The sequence below is a fragment of the Natrix helvetica genome, assembly GCF_964273705.1.
Source record: "Natrix helvetica genome assembly, chromosome: 1".
In the NCBI taxonomy this organism is placed as follows: domain Eukaryota; kingdom Metazoa; phylum Chordata; class Lepidosauria; order Squamata; family Natricidae; genus Natrix; species Natrix helvetica.
The window spans coordinates 105,451,005-105,465,170 of NC_138548.1; the positions used below are offsets into that span (position 1 = coordinate 105,451,005).

The 14,166-nt window shown below is 40.8% G+C and overlaps 1 protein-coding gene across 1 annotated transcript in view; it reads left to right on the forward strand.

Moving 5' to 3' along the window:
- INSC (INSC spindle orientation adaptor protein) overlaps nt 1–14,166 on the forward strand; it is a gene marked incomplete at its 3' end in the record, with an annotated part of 133,736 nt that overhangs the window by 49,292 nt on the left and 70,278 nt on the right. The window lies entirely within an intron of this gene.

A 14,166-nucleotide genomic window follows, 5' to 3' on the forward strand; every position in this document is an offset into this window, starting at 1 on the left:
ACCTGGCTCCCCGCCATACATCAGCGACCCTGCCTGAGCTCCTCGAGCTGATCTCATCGGTGGCGGTTGAGACCCCCAAACTTTTAGTGATGGGGGATTTTAACCTGCCGTCGGTGGGAGAAGCATCAGAGGGGGCTCGGGAGTTCATGGCCTCCATGATAGCCATGGACCTGACTCAAATGATTCAGGGCCCGACACACGAGGGAGGTCACACCTTGGACCTTGTTTTTGTCTCTCGCCAGTGGTTGAGTGATCTGGGAGGAGTGAATTTAACCATCACTCCTCTGTCATGGTCAGATCACTCACTCCTCCGTCTTGACTTCCCTGGTGCTACTCCTCGCTGCGGGGAGGCGGAACCGGAGAACACTAGATGGTTCCGCCCCAGGCGCTTGATGGAACCAGACAGGTTCCAGACGGAGCTTGGGCCACCTCCTGCAGCCCTGACCCGCCCTCGGGTAGAGGACCTGGTGGCCGCGTGGAATAATGCGACTACCGGGGCCTTGAACCGGGTGGCGCCTTTGCGGCCTCTCCTGCGGCAACGATCCACCCTGGCCCCTTGGTTTACCGAGGAGCTAAGGGTGATGAAGCGCCGCAAGAGATGCCTAGAGAGTCGTTGGAGATCCTCCCGATCCGAACTTGACCGAGCACAGGTACGAGCCCATTTAAGGACGTACCTAGTGGCATTGAGAACGGCCAAACGTCAATATTGTGCCGCTCTCATTGCATCCGCAGAGAACCGCCCTGCCGCCCTGTTTCGGGTGTCCCGCTCTCTTCTGTTTCAGAGGCCACGGGAGGCCCCTTTACAGGGTAGGGCAGAGGAGTTTGGGAAATATCTGCAGGATAAAGTCGCTCAAATCCGGAAGGATTGGGTCCCCTTCAGTGGCCCAGTCGAGACGCCAGTGGCGAGTCTTGAGAAACCTTTTTGGGAGGAGTTTGACTTGGTTGTCATCGAGGATTTGGACAGATTGCGTGGGCGACTGCGACCTACCACATGTTTACTGGACCCGTGTCCCTCCTGGCTTGTACTGGCATCCTGGGAGGTTACACGCGACTGGCTCCTGGACCTAGTGAACGCTTCGTTGGGTGAGGGGTCTCTCCCGGCCGCCTTGAAAGAGGCGGTGGTGAGACCCTTGCTCAAGAAGCCTTCCCTGGACCCTATGGAGCTGGTCAATTATCGTCCTGTCTCCAACCTTCCCTTTTTGGCGAAGGTTGTGGAGAGTGTGGTGGTTTCTCAGTTTCCACGACATCTGGAGGAGAATGATTATCTAGACCCGCGCCAGTCCGGCTTTCGCCCTGGGCACAGCACAGAGACGGCCTTGGTCGCGTTGGTGGATGATCTCTGGAGGGCCAGAGATAGGGGTTGTTCCTCTATCCTGGTCCTATTAGACCTCTCGGCGGCTTTTGATACCATCGACCATGGTATCCTGTTGCACCGACTGGAGGGGTTGGGGATCCGGGGCACCGTCTTGCGGTGGTTCGGCTCCTACCTCTCCGGCAGGACGCAACGTGTGTTGGCAGGAGAGCAGAGGTCGACCCTAAGCCCCCTTATCTGTGGGGTGCCACAGGGGTCGGTCCTCTCGCCACTCCTGTTCAACACATACATGAAGCCGCTGGGCGAGATCATCCGTGGTTTTGGGGTGGGATACCATCTGTACGCTGATGATACTCAGCTGTACATTTCCACCCCGAACCACCCCAACGAGGCCGTCGAAGTGATGTCCCGGTGTGTGGAAGCCGTACGGGTCTGGATGGATGACAACCGACTCAGGCTCAACCCTTCCAAGACGGAGTGGCTGTGGGTTCCGGCTCCCCGGTTCAACCAGATAATTCCATCTCTGGCCATTGGGGGCATTCAACTCGCCCCCGTGGAGCGGGCGCGCAATTTGGGCGTCCTCCTGGATGCCAGGCTGTCCATGGATGAACATGTGACAGCCGTGGCCAGGGGGGCGTTCCATCAGGTTCGCCTGGTGCGCCAATTGCGCCCCCTATTGGACCGGGACGCCCTACGCACAGTCACCCATGCGCTGGTGACGTCTCGCCTGGACTACTGCAACGCTCTCTACATGGGGCTTCCCTTGAAATGCACTCGGAGACTACAGTTGGTCCAGAATGCGGCCGCGCGGGTGATTATGGGGAGCACCAGGTACTCCCATGTGACACCACACCTGCGCGAGCTGCACTGGCTTCCTGTGGTCTATCGAGTGCGTTTCAAGGTTTTGATCACGATCTTTAAAGCGCTCCATGGCTCAGGACCTAGTTACCTGCTGGACCGTATTCTGCCCCACACATCCCTACGACCTATTCGCTCGCACAGAGAGGGACTTCTCCAGGTGCCGTCCACTAGACAATGCCATGGGGCGGCGCCTAGGAGCAGAGCCTTCTCTGTGGCGGGCCCAGCCCTGTGGAATGACCTCCCCCCGGATATTAGGACCACTACAGACCTCCGCTCCTTCCGTGTTAAACTCAAGACCCACCTTTTCCAAATATCTGGCCTGGCTCAACCATAACTTCGTTACGCTCCTGAGGGGTTTTTAATTTAGCAATTTTATTTAAGGGGATTTTAAACTGTGTTTTAATTGTGTTTTTTAGCTGTGTTTATTGTCCTTCACTTACAAGTCTACCCTCCTTCATGCACAAATGTAATTGTCCTTGTTTTTTCGTATGTATGTGTGTCCTATGTGTATTTTATCCTTTTGATTGTACGCCGCCCCGAGTCCTTCGGGAGAGGGTTGCGGCTAATCAAATAAAATTTATTATTATTTATTATTATTATTAACAGAGAAAATTGAGAAGAGATTGGAAAACATAGATTGTAAAACAGTAAAATGTGATGGAAAAATTGAAGATGTTCATCAAATGGAAAAAGTGGAGGTTAGAGTCCTAAAAACTGAAGGGAAAAATGAACAAAGAAACAAGATAATTGTTGATACCAACAGTAAAGTGAGCATGGTTGGAAAAGAAAAGAGTGGAATATGGAAAGGGGAGATAGATGAGCTCTACAGGAGCTCTACCCCAGATTTCAAGGTATAGAAGCAGAAAAAGAGAAGAATTGATGGATCTAAGGAGAGAAATTTTGTCAGAAGTACTATTGATAACCAAAGATAATCTGATTAAAGAAGCAGATGGAGGGTTTCGAGATTATATAAGATATGCAACAAGCAACAAGTTGCAAAGAGAAGTCCATACAAATCTTATTAAGGAAACAACCAGAAGACTAATCCCACAAATGGCAAACGACATAAGACTGCACTATTACTGGAAAGACACAGGTTGAGATATGAAAGCTTATAATAAAAAATTAGTCAAATTTAGTTAAATTTAGAGCTGCTGTCCCTTTAAAGATTTTTTGAATTGCAAAATGCATGTATGGCACATGTTAAGCATACAGCAGGTATTTATAAATTTATGAAGTTTATAGTTTTGTACACTCTGGACACTTTTCTTCCTGGCTAAATAGGCAGGAAGAGGGACACACACAGCAAAGAAGTTGAACAATAAAATAAATTGTAGATAAATTTGCACAGGACAGATGATAATCAAATAGAGGAATTTGAGACACAGACAGGCCTGGTTGTGGGAATAAAAGGTAAGAGAGAGAAACACAGCAAACGGCTTTAAGAAGACAGTCCTAATTGACAAATGAGCATAGCAAAAAAACAGAAAAGAAGATAGACCAGTGTACCCAGGTTGTAATATAATGTTTCTACTGATGTTTAGTGAGTAGGCTAAAATTTCCCAGTCCCAGTGGAAGATAAATGCTTGCAGGAATAAACTCTTGCTTGTGTTTGTCTTTCCATTTAAAAAAATCTAATTTACTTTTGAAAATATATTGGACACTTGGGCCTCTTGGCTTTTCTTTTCACAGCAAAAGCATGCTACGTGCTTTTGTAAGGGCCGATCTCCCCCCCTCCGCTACACTTTCTGGAATGAAACACCACTCTGAGTTGGCAAATGTATGTTCACTTTTCAAGAAAAATAATAAAGAAGCTTCCAGGAACAGAAATCTGTTCCACAGAGCACATATTAAAATACACTGGATTTTTACTGATCTTCTCATTCCTACATAGCAGGGATAAATTGAGGTTGGCTACACCTGGTCTCATATCATGTTAAGCCAGAGTTCGAAAGAATGCTGGTTTGTTGTGAACAAGCTCAAGTTTTCCTTCTTGGTTTATCCTGTCAGGGTAATGTTGGGAGGAATCTAAATGAACTTTGGAAATAAATAAATTTCCCCATTTGCACACAATGCTAAACAAACCAGAGGAACCAAGTGAGACTGATGGAGCAGCAATGTTACTATATATGCTCTCCAGAATAAAGTTAGCCCACATACAGTATTTTGAAGCACTTTAGATAGAGGAATCTTTGCATTTTGGCAAATAACACATATTAGTAATTTATCCTTTGACTCATACCTGCAGTAGCTGGTTCACATAAAAACCAATTTATAAATATAAACATGCAAAAAAAATAGTCACATGCAAATGACTTTTTTTGGAAATTTGCTTACAGGAGTTGTGATTGAATTGATTCTACTGTATGGGCATCCTTGGGTGTTGGGTGAAACATTCAATGATTAGAAAAGGAAAAATGTTTATTCAATAAGCCAACTCTGCAGTATTGTTTGTTAATTTAATTTCATTTATTTGAATGTATTATAGCCACCCAACCCCAATGGACTTGATACTACTTAATATGGATAATGTAAATCAATTTAGATTAATTATGTGCCATCAAGTCAATGCTGACTCACAACCATGTAGCTAGGTTTTTCTCTCTGTGACAATCTGTTCCTAACCTGGTTCTACAGGACTTCCAATGGTACACTCAGAAAGAGTCTATCCATCTTGCGGTGGCGCAGTGGTTAGAATGCAGTACTGCAGGCTACTTCTGCTGACTGCTGGCTGCCTGCAATTTGGCAGTTCATTTCTCACCAAGCTCAAGGTTGACTCAGCCTTCCATCCTTTTAAGGTTGGTAAATGAGGATCCAGATTGTTAGGGGCAGTATGCTGACTCTGTAAATGGCTTAGAGAGGGCTGCAAAGCACTGTGAAGTGGTATATAAGTCTAAGTGCTATTGCTATTGCTGCTGGTCATTCTCTTCTCTCCTTTCTTAGCAATAGACTCTTCTCCAGAGAGCTACATGTTTACATAATATATTTGAAGTAGGATAATTTGAGCCTGGTTACTCTGGGTTGATTTGTTTGATGACCCATTTGTTTGTTTTCTTATCTGTCCATGGAATACTTAAGTGTCTTCTCCAATAACTCCAAATAAATAATGTGCATCCAGGGGCTTTGAGTATGGTGACACTGAAAGACAAATGGGATAGTGTATCCGAAAGATACATTAATGGCTGTGGAGAAGCTTCTTTTCTTGGTCTGAAATCACAATTGCAATAGTGCCAAAGTCATACTGGATATCTGGGAGAACTTTTGCAGTACTAGGTTAAAATTAAAGGACAATTTTACAATGATCAAACAAGGATAATGGCAATAATTTAAGATACCTGCCGGTTATGTTTTATTGCCTTCTTATATTGTAAGTGTAAAGATCTTTTGAGGTTGAACTCCACCATAATAATGTGGTGGAAATAACTTACTCAAGAAATGCCAGCAAATAGAGAAAATCCAACATAATTTTTCTATTTCCAAAGCTAGCAGGATATATTGAGTGTGTTTTATCTCTTGCAGGAGAAGGAAAAAAGGGGCATTAGCGAATATAACCACTTCCACTCATTCCAGACTCTAAAGCCATCTATTCTCTTCCTACCACACGGCCCTGAATAAATTAACCTTGAAGAAATGGAGCTCTCATTCAGCAAAGTCCACAGAAAGGGTAAAAATATGAAAAAAATGGTGGGCACATAACAAGCAGAATTATATGGGGATGCTATGCCTGTCTCTTGCAAATTTGGATACTCCCTGCCCATGAGGACTCTGGTCTCAATGCACAAATACATTGTCAACCATTAATCTGGTTTTTTTTTAAATATGAGAAATAGGCTGCAAGTAATTCATATTCACCTTTTAGTGTTGCAGATCTAGTAGGAAAGGCAAACCACTTCCTAAAAACCTTGCCTAGAAAACTGAGGGACTTGTCCAAAACTGACTAAAAGGCACTTGTGTATGTGCTTGCAGGCACACACACAAACACACAAGGAATGTTGTATGTGCTTATAACTAATAGAAAATCAGTACAATATTTTAATTCTGCTTAAAATTCACTGAGTATTTATCAGTAAACTTTGGATTCCTTTTTTGAAGGAAAATATATAAGGCCTCTAAATCCTAGGTTCCATTTTTAAGTAAATTGTAATATTTTTCTACTTTGATGAAAAATCTCTTATGCTACTCATTCTTTTGCCCCTGTTAATGTTTTAGACTAACATATACGTTAATCTGTTTTATATGATACTGTAGCTGTAGTTCTAAACACTAATTTCAGCCTCTTTAAACAAATGCTATTTGTTTACCATTTTAAAATTGCTTTCTCTCAAAGTTCAAAATTTGTAACCAATTTTTTAAAGTGAGGTCCTGGGGATGAAATGGCTTCAGGAGGTGTGGCTTTCACAAGAATTTCTCTTTTCCTGAACAAGTTAATCATAGGTGGTATTCAGCAATTTCTGATCAATTCTGGAGAATTGGTAGCGGAAATTTTGAGTAGTTTGGAGAGCTGGTAAATACCATCTCTGACTGGCCCCATCTATTCTCTGCTTCTGTTCTCTATTCTCTGATTCCCAGCTGATCAAATGGGGATTTTGCAGTAACCTTCCCCTGGAGTGAGGAGGGAATGGAGATTTTACAGTATCCTTCCCTTGCCACGCCCACCAATCCATGCCCACCAAGCTATGCCATGCCCACCAAACCATGTCCACAGAACCAGTAGTAAAAAAAATTGAATCCCACCACTGAAGTGCATCTTGTTCACTTCAATGTTTGCTTGTCTTCATGAAAAAACTTGGGAATAATTGTTCCCTCTTTTCTTCAGGGGAAGAATGGACCCCCACTCAGCATTCCTATAGAAAGAGTTTGAGTTCTGTGCTTGTTATCTCTGATCAGTAGTTGACCAGGAAATAATTTTACCTCTAGAAAGAGAGCCCATTAGCACTAAGTAATGAACCATCTTTGGTGTTGGGGGCGGGGGATAAATCTTAAGGAAGAGCAGCCAAGAATAAGAGACAGGATTTGCAGGGAGAGTCAGAAACAAAGGCAAACAAAACCCTAGCTAATTGCAGCAAAAATCCAGGCGTCTATCAACCAAAATATTCAAATTACCTGTAAACAAGCAACATGAACATAATCACATTAGGATCTCATCTGACTTGAGATAGTTGGCATCCAGAATAGATGACTGCAGCATTATTTTCTTCTGATTTAAAAAAAAATCAGGGTTAGGTGGCTAGGCATGTATAGTAATTACAGATAATTATATAATAACTTTTTAAAATTTCCTCCTAAAATGGTCATATCTCAAGTGAAAGACTGTATGTAGTCATTTAAAAACTCATCCTGTTGTCTCATGAGTAAATTTACTGCTAGTAGATCAGATGGAGAATATGTCATTAGCTGTATTTGAACTTTGATCCAGCTTTTCCACTCTTGATGTAAGGAAATTAATACTGTATGGGAATTACAGTAGATTAAGGGATAAATGTCTACAAGATTTTGGAGCAGTGTAAGTACTTTAACCAGATTACCCATGTTGTCTCTAGCTCAGATAAGAAAGAAGGATTCTGAAAAGCCATAGACTACCAAGTGATAAATGGTATACATTCCAAGTTATATTCCAGAAATGTCATGTGGGCTGATTTCAGGATAACAATTGGAGATTGTCTTTCTTTCCCTCCCAGTCAGCACCATTCATCAGAAGAGGTTGGATGGCCCTTTGTCTGAAATGGTATAGGGTAGGGGTATCAAACTCAATTTCATTAAGTGCCATATCAGAGTTGTGTTTGACTTTGGGGGGATGGGGTGGGGTGGGTGTGGCCAGGGTGGGCATGGCCAGCTCAATGTCACTCCTTTCGGGGGTGCCTGTGGTGGCTTAAGTGCTCTGCCAGTGAAAACAGGCTCCAGAGCTCCGTTTTCAGCTTCCATGGCCTCCTGAAACCCTCTACAAGTGAAAAGGGAGTTCTCCCGAGCTTCCTTTCCACTCGCAGAGGGTTGCAGGGGGCCATGGAAGCTGAAAATGGAGTTCTGGATCCTGTTTTTGCTGGAAGAAGCACAACAGGCAGTTCCTTCTCTGTTTCCAGGGCAGCCCGCAGGCCAGATCTAAGTACCCCACAGGCTAGGTCCAGCCTACAGGCCTTGAATTTGACATCCCAGTATAGGGTTGTCTGCTTTAGCAGGAGGTTGGACTAGAAGATCTCCAAGGTCCCTTCCAACTCTGCTATTCTGTGTTCAGTGGGAAAAACGGCTATCTGTTCTCTCCTGAAGGTGAAGTAGGCAAGATTGGATTAATTAACTCTTTATTGGTTTATTGATTTATTTACTTATTTCCCTTTAAATCCTATATAATCTCAAGAATCTATGTGACTGTACTGAAAACTAATTTATCAAGTGAGGATTTTCCTGATTTCCTATTGAACTTGGTCTTCTCAGTTTGAAATGCTGGAGGCATCTCCAACAAAAGCATGTTCTAGTGGATCAATATGGGTCAAATGCTTTGTAGAATTACATGGATATGAAGAATATTATGGCTGTCAAAGCACAAAGTATTGCATAAATCATAGTTAACAAATGTAAGGTAATTTTGTTAATGGTTTAAACTGGCCATATTAAGTAGTGGATTTGGATTGAAATACTTGAGTTCAGATTTACATGCAACCATGAGCTCTCTTGGTGACCTTGAAACAGCCACAATTTTTCAACATATCTTATCACATGGAGTTATTACGAAGAAAGAATTAGAGCTGGATATGACATTGAATTCCTCGAAGGGAAGATGATCATTCTCTCTTTCTATCACTCGCACACCGTAATGGAAATGCTTTTTTACTTTTTCTATTTCTTAAGATGCACACAGAGTAAATCGAATATATGAAAAATGGCACATGTATAGTTGGCATGTTTTGTAAATGAGCGTAGTTTCAAGCTTTTAATATTTACTGCAGCTTTGAAAAATCTTTTTCATTGGCTTCACTTGTGCGCCGTACGCATTGCAAGAAGGTTCCGTGAAAGCATGAGACTTTGTCACTTAAATATTTGTGAGTTTAAAACTGTCAAGCATATCAAAACATAAATGAAAAAGCTGAATAAATGAATAACTAGGAAGTGATGTTCTAGCATCTTGGATTTGTGCAAATAAAAGCTCACAGCACAAATTGTATGACTACAGGGGGGAAAAAAACCTCTGACCATTTAATTGGCAGGATCTGTTAGTGATCCATTAAAAATAATGGGAATAAGAGTTAGAGGAAGCAATAGCATTATACCAGGGAGAAAAGATATTATTACTGCCTCATATATCTGCCTATTTCTCTGGCTCTGCACTTTTTATATGTTTAATCAGTAAATTCCATTGAATTCTGCTCCCAGAAAAGTCAATGTAGCACTGCAGTCTATGTGATTTAAAGCATAAACTAAACACCAGTTAAAACTGAGCCATTACTCATAACCCAATTTCGTACTGCTGTCTTTAATGAAAAGTTCAGGTTTAATTAATAAGATAATAGATTATGATGTTTTCAGCAGTCCAACTATTATATACATACATATCAGTCATGCATTCCTACTGGTTCGGACAGGTTCAGCTGAACCGGTAGTGGTTTGGTGGCCTGGGTCACTGGCACTGGCAGTGACCCAGGCCCGCCATACCTCTGAACTAGTTCCCCAGTTGGCACCGTTGGCGCCGCCATCTTGTTTTTCAGTTCTGCACATACGCAGAACAATTTTAATTGCACTGCGCATGCCTGCGGCCAAAGGGCACAGATGAGCGAACCAGCTGTAGTGCCGACTGGAACCCACCCCTTGTATATATATCATACTTTCATGTGATATAACTGGATTAAAGGTGGAAACCTAAAATTGGGCTTAAGACCTAACCATTTTATCTTTACTTTAAAACTACAGCTATTTTTAAAATAAATAAATAAATAAATTGCATTATATTCTTAAAATGAACAACTAGAAAATTAGTCTAGTAGCCTCCTCATATTTAAATAAAATAAGTCTTTAGATAATTTATTTCAATCCATTTCTTTAACTTAATTTGAATTTCATGCTATGTATTTTAAAAGATATTTATATTTTTTATGTTCAGAGTGGTAATCTAAATAATTATGGAAGGACAATACGTAGGAACTCTTTACAGCCTAAAGCAATAATACTTTAATTCAACTAGAAATCTGACTCCCTTTGTTTAGACATATAATTTACTTGGTTAACTAAAATGTTTTGGAATGAATTGCTTGGCACACAATAGAAATGTTAAAATTTTGAAGACTGTTCAACAGCATAATACATATGGATCTGAAGATTGGCTAGGAAAGTTATATTTTAATGTATCTCGGCATCTGTCAATGGAAACTGAACATATTCTTGCTTATATGCACTTTGGAATTACATCCAAATCAAGCTTACCTCAAAATATCAGCTTTGTTATAAATCATGGGTGTCCAAACTTGGGAACTTTAAGACTTGTGGACTTCAACTCCCAGAATTCCACAGCCAGCATGGCTGGCTGGGGAATTCAGGAAGTTGAAGTCCACAAGTCTTAAAGTTCCCAAGTTTGGACACCCCTGTTATAAATGAAAGGGAAGATTGAATATTATTATTTTATTGTTGTTGCTGCTGCTGTTGTTATTACATTGTTTTATTATTAAAATGTACCCTTCCTATATCTAAAGATCTGAGATTAACCAAGTTAAAGTTGGTTTATCAAAAGTTGTATTTAGGGTGTATTCGACTCTCCAAAGAATGCATTTGAAATAATGGACATCAGCTTTTCTATATTGAAGAGGTAAAAAATGTGACGATTCGCTGCCTCATATGTTGTGGTCATGTAAAATGACAAGAAATCATAATCAATTTTTAAAATTTAAGGTGTAAATCCATCAATAACGTACCAGCAATATTTTGTAAGAAGATTGAATCTCTCTCCCTTTCTCTCTCTCTTTCTCTCTCTCTTTCTCTCTCTCTTTCTCTCCTTCCTTCTCTCCCCTCCCTCCCTCCCTCTCTCTCTTTCTTCCCATTCTGTTTTTAAATACTTTCAGCTTTGCTTAATGAAACCTAATTAGGTTCTCAGTCCAGAGCACACTGAGGGGAACAATAATGTTAGTGCTCTTTTTACTGCTGTCAGATTGGGCTCAGAATGATTGCCAGCATAACACTTCTAACAATCATAGCTATTCTACCGTTGTAAGCTTTCTGACTGCTAGTTCACATATTGATTTTAATTTTAAGGAAGTAATATAAAATATACTTAAGCCTTAAGCTATGAACTTGTAGCTTTTTTTTTAAAAAAAAGACTTTTTTTAATGGCGTGTGCTCTGAATAGCATAATTCTAAAAGTGCTTAAGATTCCAACTGGCAGTATGAATTACATCTAGGGAAACTGTATTATACATGGGTAATATAAGTTTACTTTTGAATTTCAGCCTTTATTTTGGGCATCTGCGTTCTTCCTCCCTCTCTTACACAAACCTACACCCAAAATTCAAGCTAGATGTGGGTGAAACACTAACCTGTTAGAGGAGCTGGGAAGGCATTATTCACCAACTCCTTTTCCTTGTAGGCCCGTGTTCATTCCTCAAATCTGCTCTGGGGATTTGAGAAAACAAATTATTGGGATTGTAGGATTTAAGAAATATGACCGTCTATCAGCTTCTCCCAGCTAGAGCTCTATTGGATCTTCTTCCATCACCAGATCTGGATTCAAATATATGATGTGCATGTGTTAAGAAGTATTTGAATGCACCTTAAACCATGTATCAGTATTTGTGTACAACTCATCTTATTTAGATTCTAAGTATCTAGAATACTTAGAAACATAATCCACTAAATTGATAGTGATGCATTCCTAGGTCAACCCATTTGGAGGCCAAACAAGAGCATTTTATAAAAGTAAAACAAACCCACCAATATTTTGACAGAGCAAGAATAGAGGTAAACCTTTTCAAGCGTGTTGTAAAAGCTATACAGTAAGTAGGAAAATTGCATGTACAACGCTATGGTTGCTGTGTAGTCGGTGCAGGGCAAGAAAGGATTTTAAAAAAAAGATTAGTTAAACTGAAGGATGAAGAAAATGGGGTCTATGGAGATGACAAGCAAATAAAGAAACAGAATTTGAGGAGAGAGAGTGTGGAATCTTTACCTAGACCTGTTGCCTTCTGGTTATAGTTTAACTGGTCCCTAAAGATAGTGGGGGACTGAACTGAGCAAAACAAAGGTAGCCCAGGAAGGATACAGGGTACTAGGTCATAAGGCTCCAAATATGGGTGTGGCAAGGGAGAGAGGAAAAGAAGAAAGAGGTTTGGATGCAGGATCCGTTGGCAGAAAGAATACTCCTGAGGAAAAGGTAAAGAAAGAAGGCACAAAACTTTCTGCAAAGGATTCTGGACCATTGGTAGTCTGTTCAGCTCAGGGAGAGGTTGGAAATTTCATTTCTGAGAGAATAGGCCAGAGGATTTGGCTGGGAAGGGCCAAGAGGAAGAGAAGCTGAGAGAAACTGACTAGAGACCTACCTAAAAGGAAGGAGCCTGGAAGAGAGGGAGGGAATAACAGAGTTGGAAGGGATCTTGGAGGTCTTCTAGTCCAACCCTCTGCTCAGGCAGGAAACAGTATACAATTTCAGAGAAATGGTTATCCAATCTCTTCTTAAAAAACTCAAGTGTTGGTTGGACTGCTATATTAATCTTTTTGTCAAGGCAAATTACAGTGAGGGTATTTGACAAGGGATAAGGGAGAGTGGGATGGTTTAAACAAGATACTGAGGGAATCATTCCCCTTGAGATCAATAGCTTCACACGTCTGTTGATATCATTCTACCTTTGTTATATTATCCATACTATATCTGTATATCATTTCCTAATGATATAAGTTAAAGCTGTAAAAAGATTACAATTGGGGAGGTATTTTCCCCCCCTTATTTGATATCCCTGGAGAAAGGAAAGGAAAGGATATCGCTCCATAGAGTTCCCCCTGCTGGTGAAAGATTTGATATTTGTTTGATGAGAATAAATTCAGGAAGAGATTCTGCTTTGAAAATTCCTGGGAGAGGGGAACCAATTCCCCTATTCAAGAGTAGCACTTGTGCTTTAGCAGGGGCTACTTAGAATGTGCTGGGGGGGATTAGGAATTTTGTGGATGCTTTTGATCACATTGTCTCATTTGATTCAGACAAATGTCAAATTATATCCATAGAATGTATTGCATGCTATAGTCATCTGCCATAACCACTATGTGGTTATAGTTCAGCAAAAGTCTAATTCTTTTTTTAGCAGATAGTTTCATCATCTCCAAACTGGAAAAAGTCCTAATTTCCATTTATAATCATTTCATTCCTTGCATTTCATAGCAGCATACAAGAAATATTTCAATAGCTTCCCTTTTTTAAAAAAAACAGGGGAAGAAATGGTCTTGCAAAATTATTACCTCCCTCCCTCCTTCCCAGTAACATGACTAATGTCTTCAGTCAGCTTACAGAATCACAGCATTAAATGACCTTTAATCATGTTAGCTAATAATAAACTGGACTATGGCTGAATTCAATTTTCTGTGCTGCTCTAAGTAAATCAGTAGATTGGCTGGGCAGAAATACAACTTTTTGTTATTTGTTTATCTTAAGCTTTATGTTGAAAGGTAAGAGAATAGTTTTTTTCTCCTTAAAATGGGTTATCAGGATTTCAAAATCCAGTGGCTCCATTCCTATTACTCTGGGGATAGTGACAGATGAGGGTGAATGCTACGATGAAGCAGAAATGAAGAATTATATTATAAATATAATTTTACTGAAAGTTTAAGAGTAAAAATGAATACAAACAAAAATAGAATAAAAAAAATCTACATGTTAACTCATTGTAATATATACTCACTTCTGTTCAGCAAATTGAATAGAACAGTCCTCAAACATTCGGGGACTAAATGATCTGGAATGAAACTGTGAGATTCACTCACTACTATATTTATGTCCTACTAGCTGATAATCCGATGCTGCCCAGGTATTTATT